Here is a 9,411-nt window from a genome sequence, read left to right as displayed (position 1 = left end):
GGTAACTGTAGACACAGAACAGTGGAGACCCTGGAGAGCCATCACTGGGTCCAAGCCATCATCATCTCTCTCCTGCTAAGAGGTCTCCCTGCTTACATACCTGCTTCCTTATCTTAATATTTGCTCTAAATTCCTAACCATGGCCTCTAAGTGTCTGTAAGTCAATATCTAAAATTTTGACCTCTCTTTTCCTGAGAGCTTCACATCTTTAACTGACAGCAGAATATTTTCATTGGGATATCTTTTAGTCACTCCAAATTCACTGCAAACTCTAAAACTCAACTTATCTTTACCTTCAAAAGAGTTTCTCTCTAGCCTTACTGTAATTCCTTTTGTTTATCCTTTCTCCACCCAACCTCTACAGATAATCTCTATCAGTAAGCTCATCTTCTTCATGATATCTCTTAGAGTTTCCTTCACAGTCCTTTCTCAACTCCCTGGGGCCACACTTTGGCCACCAGCACTGTATCTCAACAAACTGTCTTCAGCTCTTTCTTATTTATTTTACACCAGGAGTCAGTAAACATTTTCTGTGAAGGACTAGACAGCACATTTTTTAGGCTTTATTGTCCATATAGTCTCTGTCTCAACTATTCAATTTTGCCACTATAGCACAAAAGCAGCCATAGACAACTTATTCTTTTCTTTTTTTTTTTTTTTTTTTTTGAGACAGAGTCTTGCTCTGTTGCCCAGGCTAGAGTGAGTGCCGTGGCGTCAGCCTAGCTCACAGCAACCTCAAACTCCTGGGCTTAAGCAATCTTACTGCCTCAGCCTCCCGAGTAGCTGGGACTACAGGCCAGTGCCACCATGCCTGCCTAATTTTTTCTCTACATATATTTTTAGTTGGCCAGATAATTTCTTTCTATTTTTAGTAGAGACGAGGTCTCGCTCTTGCTCAGGCTGGTCTCAAACTCCTGACCTCGAGTGATCCACCTGCCTCAGCCTCCCAGAGTGCTAGGATTACAGGCGTGAGCCACCGCGCCCGGCCTGACAATTTATTAATATGAATAATTATGAATTAGAAAGAGATGCCTTGATCTAGGACTTCTCAGCCTCCAGACCATGAGAAATAAATTTCTGTTGTTTACAAGCTATCCAGTTTATGGTATTTTGTTATACCAGCCTGAAAAGACTTAAGACAAGTGGTAATGGAAATGGAGGAGGAGGCTGTAAAAATACTTGGAGTTTTAGAGATATTTTAGACTTGGAAGTAGAAAGATGAAGCAGCAAACAACAATTTAAGAACATAAACTAGAGGACATCATATTCCAGAGCTCTCGTTGGTTGCTGAGCATGTTTATTTCTAATCCCCATGTCACCGCTATGAAGGAATGTCATTTCTTCATTTTAAGATGTGGACACTAAGGCTCAAAGAGGCCATATGACATGTCCAGAGCCTCATGATTAATAAGTAATTGTGCAGGATTCAAATCTATGTTTGTCTTGTTTCAAAATTTTGTTGTTCTCCCCATAGTGCAGTTTGTGCCAATTAAATTTGCATTTCAGATAAACAACAAATAATTTGTTAGTATGTCTCAAATATTTGATGGAGGTCTACTTATGCTAAAAGTTATTCATCATTTATTTGAAATTAAAATTTAACTGGATGTCCTATGTTTTTGTTTGTTAAATCAGGTAACCCTAGACTCCCTAACCTGATAGGGTTAAGAATTGTGTTGAGTCAGGGGAAGGGGTAGAAATCTCTTTCTCCTCTCCATTGCTCCTTTCTGTCTTTCTCTGCGCTCTTTGTGTCTCTTCTCCTGCTTTCCTCAAGATAGCATGACCCACACCTGGTGATATTCTCATCTACATCCTAGATTTTCATAACAATTTCTAGAGATAATGTGGCCATTGTCACTGACCTGTGTCCAAATCAACTGACTAGTGAGAGCTATTTGAGTCCTCTCTTATTTCTACTTGGGACACCAAGGTTAAAGATTGCCAATCTCTGTTGTATATAATGCAGAGGAGATGTCCCTTAGGATTAAGGTTGTCAGATTTTAGCTTGAAAGATACAAAAGTTATTCTGAAGAGAAGATATGCAGAGGAGGGTGATTACACTCAACCACGATTAGATTCAGAACTTCTACCGGGGTCATAAAACAGCCAGTTTCTAAAAACTCTTGACAAACACGGTTTGGTTCTCTGCAGGATGCAAAGGTAACATCCTACCCTTGAGACATTAGCAACATAAGATAAAGACACTAAAAGACAAAGAAATGTATGTAGACATGGTGTATTTACAAAGTTCGAGGACATCTGTGGACAACAAGCTATATGTCCCTGGCATACCATCAAGATTGGGATGTTTTTATTTTTTTCAGTTTTTTATTTCAGAATATTATGGGGGTACAAACGTTTTATAATAATACACAAATTGCTTTTGTACCATTTCAGTCAACATTATAAGTGTGCCCATCCCCCAGATAGTGTGCATTGTACCTGTTAGGTGTGAATTTATCCATCCCCTCTTCCCACCTCAAGATTGGGACATTTTTAGGGCCGGGCATGGTGGCTCATGCCTATAATCCTAGCACTCTGGGAGGCTGAGGCAGGAGGATTGCTTGAGCTCAGGAGTCCGAGACCAACCTGAGCACGAGAGAAATCCTGTCTGTACTAAAAATAGAAAAAATTAGCTGGGTATGGTGGCATACGCCTGTAGTCCCAGCTACTTCAGAGGCTGAGGCAGGAGGATTGCTTGAGCCCAGGAGTTTGAGGTTGCTGTGAGCTAGGCACTCTCTACCCAGGCAACAGAGCAAGACTCCATCTCAAAAAAAAAAAAAAAAAAAAAAAAAAGAATTAATACACATTCTTTGGAACATTGTGGAAATTACAAAAAAAGATATATCAAAGAAAACTTTTTGTTCTTTAAAACCTTCTTTCTGGCTGGGCGCGGTAGCTCACACCTATAATCCTAGCACTTTGGGAGGCTGAGGCGGGAGGATGGTTCGAGCTCAGGAGTTCGAGACCAGCCTGAGCGAGACCCCGTCTCTACTAAAAATAGAAAGAAATGATTTGGACAGCTAAGAATATATATATAGAAAAAAAAATTAGCCAGGCATCGTGGCACATGCCTTTAGTCCCAGCTACTCGGGAGGCTGAGGCAGAAGGATTGCTTGAGCCCAGGAGTTTGAGGTTGCTGTGAGCTGGGCTGACGCCACGGCACTCTAGCCTGGGCAACAAAGTGAGACTCTGTCTCAAAAAAAAACAATAATAAAATAAAAATAAATAAAACCTTCTTTCTTTGGAAGAATAAGGACATTGTCCAAATGGTTTTCATACCTGTATACTCAACCTAGTTAATGATATAGAACAGATAAAGGACAAGTAAAAGGATAATTTGATTACTTTTTTTTTAAATGGAGTGAATTTTGACCAATAAAATTGCTTTTATTTTATCATTTGAGTAGGAGAGAATGCTGTGTTTGAAACTTGACCCTCTGAAAAGATAATATTTATTTATTTATTTATTTATTTATTTTGAGACAGAGGCTCGCTTTGTTGCCCAGGCTAGAGTGTCCTGGCATCAGCCTAGCTCACAGCAACCTCAGACTCCTAAACTCAAGCAATCCTTCTGCCTCAGCCTTCTGAGGAGCTGGGACTACAGGCATGCGCCACCATGCCCAGCTAATTTTTTCTATATATATTTTTAGTTGTCCAGCTAATTTCTTCCTATATTTTTTTTAGTAGAGATGGGGGTCTCACTCTTGCTCAGGCTGGTCTCGAACTCCTGAGCTCAAATGATCCTCCCATCTCGGCCTCCCAGAGTGCTAGGATTACAGGCCTGAGCCACCACACCTGGCCTGTAGATTATTTTTAAAAGTATTTTATTTGTCTTTTGGAGAGATAAACTGATGCAGCTTATGATGAACATGAGTCCTGGAATGACAGAGACTTGAATTCTCATCCTAGGCCCACCCTTTACCACCACAGGGTGGGCAGGCAGAGTGCAACTGATTGTTGTGTTTATTCAAAGCACAGAAATGCTAGTAGGGGAAAGATTCCACTGTTTTAAAGTAACCACTGAGACCTTCAGATGGGCAAGTGGTCTATTCTCTCTCTGTACCTGTTTTTTTTATCAGTAAATTAAGGACAAAATAGTATGAAATTGGTCTTGCATAACCTTTCAAACTATTGATACACATATGTTTGAATGGATCTCAAAGCATTGTACTTAGTGAAAAAAGCCAATCTCAAAAGATTACATATGGTATGATTCCATTTATATAACATGCTGGAAATGACAAAATGACAGCAATGGAGGAAAAAATCAGTGGTTGCCAGGGGAGGAGTATGAGGGTGGGGAGGGTGGGTGTGGCTCTAAAGGGATAACACAGGAGAGTCCCTTTGTGGGACACACATGCACAGGCAAATGAGTGCACGTGAAAACTGACAAAACGGAATAAGTTCTGTAATCTAGTTAATGGTATGGTGCAAATGTCAATTTCTTCGATCTGATACAGTTCTACAGTTATAGAAGATCTCAGCACTGCGGTAAGCTGACTGAAGGATTCATCACACTCCGTTACCATATCTGCAACTTCTTGTTAGTCTATAATTAATTCAAAATAGTTTTCTTTCTTTTTTTTTTTCCTTTTCTTTCTTTCTTTCTTTTTTTCCTTTTTTTTTTAAAAAAAAAAGCAATACAACTTTTACCTGTCCTCTTGGGATGCTTGCTTTTGAAGCCTGGCTTCAATGCCATGGGGAAGTCCTGGCCACATGGAAAGGCCATGTGTGAGATTCCAGACAACAGCCCCATCTAGGGTCCCAGCCCACAGCCACATGTGGGAAGAAACATTCAAGATGACTCCAGCCACAGTCACCACCTAACAGCAACTCCGGTGGAGTATCACCAGTGAGAATCGCCTGGCTGAGCCCAGTCGACCTCCAGAACAATGAGAAGTGACGATACAGTGATTAGTGTTATTTTAAGCCACTAAGGTTTGAGATAATTTATTATCCCACAAAAGATGACCAGAATACCACCAATGTGACCTGGACACCTCTGTGCCTCAGTTTCTTTATTTATGAAATGGAGCACCGTGACCGCAGAGTTATTACAAACATTAAACAAGTAATCAAGAATCTAGGGTGGTGCTTATATGGGTCAATAAATGTTAACTACAGTTATTACTACTGTGTATCCAAACTGCAATAAAAGGGCAAGAAAGATATGGAATAGCTCACATAGCTCTGGGTCAGTTCCAAAAGGGCACTGAATGACTTTTTGCCCCAGAGATTGAGACCAAGCCACAAGAACTTGGCAATAGAATGGTTTCTATCTTGGGCACACCCTTGGATGACCCGTATTCCCTGATTTGCCTGTGGGGTAAACGTATCTTCTAAATATAAGCGATGGTTCTACTGAGTTGTCCCCCACCCCCTCAACTCCAGAGGTAGCAACTTTTTTCTTCTCTATGGATAAAAGCCTGCAGAGCCAAAGGAATTTGTAGGTGCTAATCTGCCTCCTAGGGTCAAAGAACATTCTTTCACAGGAAATATCTATTGCTTGAACAACTCTTGAGCTATTTTGGAAGTCCGTTGCTGTATTGATAATACACAGCCCTATCAAAGGCCTTGCTTGTCTCTCTTTTTCCAGTTTGAGCACAGAGTGGGCTAAGTCAAGGTAAAACCCTCTTTGCACTATATCATTTATCAAAACCCCCCAAAATTCCCACCATACTCTTACCTCCTGAAAACATTGTCAGTGTCCCTCTGGGTAGGGGCAGTAGGCAAACTTTGGAAGGAAGAATAGGCAGAAGGGGAGGCACAATTGATTGGGAGTCTGGATCCATCTGAGTTTCCCTCAAGGGCTAGGGCTTGGTCAGAAACCAAGGATGGTCCATTGCACCCAAAGATGCTAACTGTAGCTGCCTGGCCAGGGCAGGGATGCACAGTTGCGATAGAAGCCCTCAGACAGCATTTGGAAAAATATCTAGAACTTCAGTCTTTGGAAACTGCCAAATCATTAACCTTTAGGTTCCGGTCCTGGCTGTTTTTTTGAGGTTACCCTGGAATGTGGATTCACTGTGACTGACTCAGCCCAGTTTATCTTGTCTGTAATATTTAATCCCTAGACAAAAATAAATGAGAGAGAAAACTGATGGGGGGGGCGGGCAGGGGAGAAATTGGAGAGAGATGCTGGAAAAAGCAGAGGTCTACACACACACACACAGATGGTGGAACAGTTTCTGCATCATCAGTTTGAACTCTGCCTGAGTTACCACAAAACAGCATTGCACAATAGCCTGGGCTCACTAGTCTTCTTGCGGCAATTGTGACAATATTGCTATAGTATATTTCCTGATGTGTCTGTGATTAATGGTCTTTATCATTAAGGTTTTCACATCCAAAGTGACTTTGAATGCAAATGTGCATTTTACTAGGCGATTGTGGAGAAAATATCATAGAATTGCCTGAAAACTAGGTCAAATATCCTAGCAGCTACAGAATTAAGAAATTTCAACACATGACCTTGATTTACAAAGAGCCGCAGGTGGCCCTGCCACTCTCCTGACCTTACTAGTCTTAAAGGAACAACAGTGACAACAAACCCAGTTTAACCATTTGAGAGAGTTGATGGGTTCAAAAGTGGAAGAAAGGAAATTGGAAAAAACTACTTGGAATAGTGGACCTCAGAGAAAGTTTCCTAAAAGCAATAATTGCTGATGTCAGCAAGGGGCATAAAGTAAATAATACACCTTATTGTACTGTCTTAAATTTTAGCCGTTAGGGATTACTTGCAATTAGCTATCATCATCCTGTTTTTAAAATGGCTGATATTATTGGCCAATCAAAACTTCCTGTAAATTTACTACACCTGGTAGCTTTTACCTAACAACCTCCTTTCATGGTCCTCAAACTTTGACATTCACAAAAAACACCTGGGCAGCTTGTTAAACTGGAGATTCCTGCAGTCCTGTCTGATTCAGTAGGTGGAGCCCAGGAATCTACATTTGAATATCCAAGTGGGTGTTTCCAGCTGAATTCTCTAATTGGTGTTCTGCCTAACACTGATAAGCCTCATGTAGGTGACCTTTGTTTCATATTTTGAGAAACATTTTGTTTCTCAAACAAAATGCACTGAGACAATGGTTCTGCTACTTCCTGGCTGACCCTGAGCAAGTCACTTTTATTTTCTGGGCCTCAGGGTCTTGTGTAAAAGGCAGTGACAGATCATGGTGGGAACAAAATGAAAATACCCATAAAAACCACATGCACAAATGTATGTTCCCTCCACCTTTACCCTAATTAGAAACTGAAGACTTATTACATTGCTTCCTCAAGAAATTGTATTCTAGTGCCAAAGAGCTCCATTATCCAAACTTTTGAAACATGGTCTATTTGCATGCTTGTACTTTGAACCTGGTATAAGGGTAACTTAATTTACAGAAAACCATGTGTGCAGAAAACAATTTATTTTCTACAGACTGTCAGTATAAATGCTAAGGTCATTAATTTTGCATAGAACTCAGTCTGTACTCTGCTTTTCCATAACTCTGGTTTACATGGGATGATTTCACTTACATATCCCAACTACAGTAATATAGGTCTGGAGGTCTTACCATCTCAGGACTCTGCGGGGATTCATCCTTCTCTTTCTTTATATTTCTTTCCTAGTCTACCCTACCCCCAGAGAATTGTATTAGCTAATTTATTTTCTGCAAGGTTTATACAGATCAGATTAAGAAAACAGTGTTTAAGACATTGATGTTTTCATAAATTTTACAAAGATCAGATTAAGAAAACAATGTTAGTGTTACAGCTCTTTATGAATTTGTCTAGCAGGTTTTCCAGTCCTCACTGGAAGACTCCCAACCAACACACACACACAAAAAAAGAAAACAATGTTTAAGACATTGAAACTAAAATTTCAAAAGTACCTACTCACACTGATTTTGGTGGGTTTTTTTGTTTTTTGTTTTTTGTTTTTTTTTTTTGAAGTTGGAGGCCTTGCTATATTGCCCAGGCTGGACTTAAACTCTTAAACTCCTGGGCTCAAGTGATCCTCCTGCCTCAGCCTCCTGAGTAGCTGGAACTACAAGTGCGCACCACTGTGCTGGGCTCTGTGTACTCACTTTGTATTTGAATAAACAACAAAACTGTATCTCCCATGAGCAATTGACATAATTACTGAAATAATAAATGAATTTATTTTTGTTTTACAAAAGTTGTCTATATAATTTATAAACGCTGCTGTAGAATGATGCATAAACTTGTCAATCTCTCTCTCTTCCTGGTGGTATGCAAATGGTGTAGGATTAAGCTTCAAGGAGGAGGAGCCAAGTCTAAGTCACTGTAGTGTACCCGTTGGCTAGGCCAGTGCCTGGCACACAATGGACCCTCAAAATACATTTGTTGAATGAATGCATAGGTTTGGAGTTTCAGTGGGAGTTGAATTTCTCTTAGAAGCTTATTCAGTTGTTTATGTGATAGCCTGTATTTTGTTCCCTCACTGATGATGATTTTACTGCCTTTGTTCAAGGTGATTCCTAATTATACGTGGCAAAGAATATCAGTCAGAAAATAGCAATGCAATAAACTTCATATAAATGAGTAAAGCACGTATTTAAAAATCTTAGAATGTCTTTTAGAGTATGATTGTCAAGGGCTGCCAGTGACGGTTTTCCAGTTTTTATTCATCTTCATCTCTCTTCTCTTTAACATTTTACCTGAATGCCTACTCCTTTCTACGTGAATTAGCTTTTCTTCTAACTTCCTTTGACACTGACCTCCCTGACTCTCTATCTGCCTTTCAGATTGTTGCTTCTGTGTCCTTTGCTAATTCTTCTGATTTCCTAAGTGTGGCTAATCATTGGCTCTTTATTGTTCTCATTTTAATAGTCTTTGCCAGAGAGTGTCTATTTTCAAGACTTTGAATACTGTCTATATTTCTGGCCCTGGCTTCAATCCTCATCTTCAAATGCTGCTTGAAATTCTCTAGGTGGGTGTTCTGCCTATCTCAAACTCACTGTGTCTGTAACTGAACCCACTGCCTAGGAACCAGCTGTCTTCTTGGAACTTCTGTATTCTTGATATTGGTCCCTTAAGTGATTGACTTACCCAGACTCAAAAAGAGTGATCTTTAAAATGCATTTCCTTCATCTTATTTTGGAGATTATCGGTAAAATCTCTAGGTGGATAATGTGGAAGGTCATATACTGTCATTGCAAAGATGCTGTGTGTCTGAAACTCCCCTGTGCTCAGAAGGGAGTTTGTGTGAGGCAAGTCACATCAGGCCTGATACTTTTCCAGTAACTGCCAGAGGAAATGGGGCTCATTATTGGTGCAGCATTGATACCACTAAACCACGTGAGCTGATCACCACTGGGGAAAAGGGCAAAATTAAAGCACTCATTGTACAGATAAAGATATTGCTTATCTTACCATAGCTTTAGGACATGCGAACAA

General features: G+C 40.2%; 1 non-coding gene across 1 annotated transcript; it reads left to right on the top strand.

Moving 5' to 3' along the window:
• The first annotated feature begins 7,754 nt into the window (after positions 1-7,754).
• Positions 7,755-7,816, top strand: LOC123644228. Its single transcript, XR_006737047.1, has one exon. It is a non-coding gene; the product is annotated as a U7 small nuclear RNA (small nuclear RNA).
• Positions 7,817-9,411: the final 1,595 nt, after the last annotated feature.

This window comes from Lemur catta, chromosome 8, assembly GCF_020740605.2.
Source record: "Lemur catta isolate mLemCat1 chromosome 8, mLemCat1.pri, whole genome shotgun sequence".
Taxonomy (NCBI): domain Eukaryota; kingdom Metazoa; phylum Chordata; class Mammalia; order Primates; family Lemuridae; genus Lemur; species Lemur catta.
Note: the sequence above shows the minus strand (reverse complement) of the source record. Positions and strands in the feature narration are given on the sequence as shown.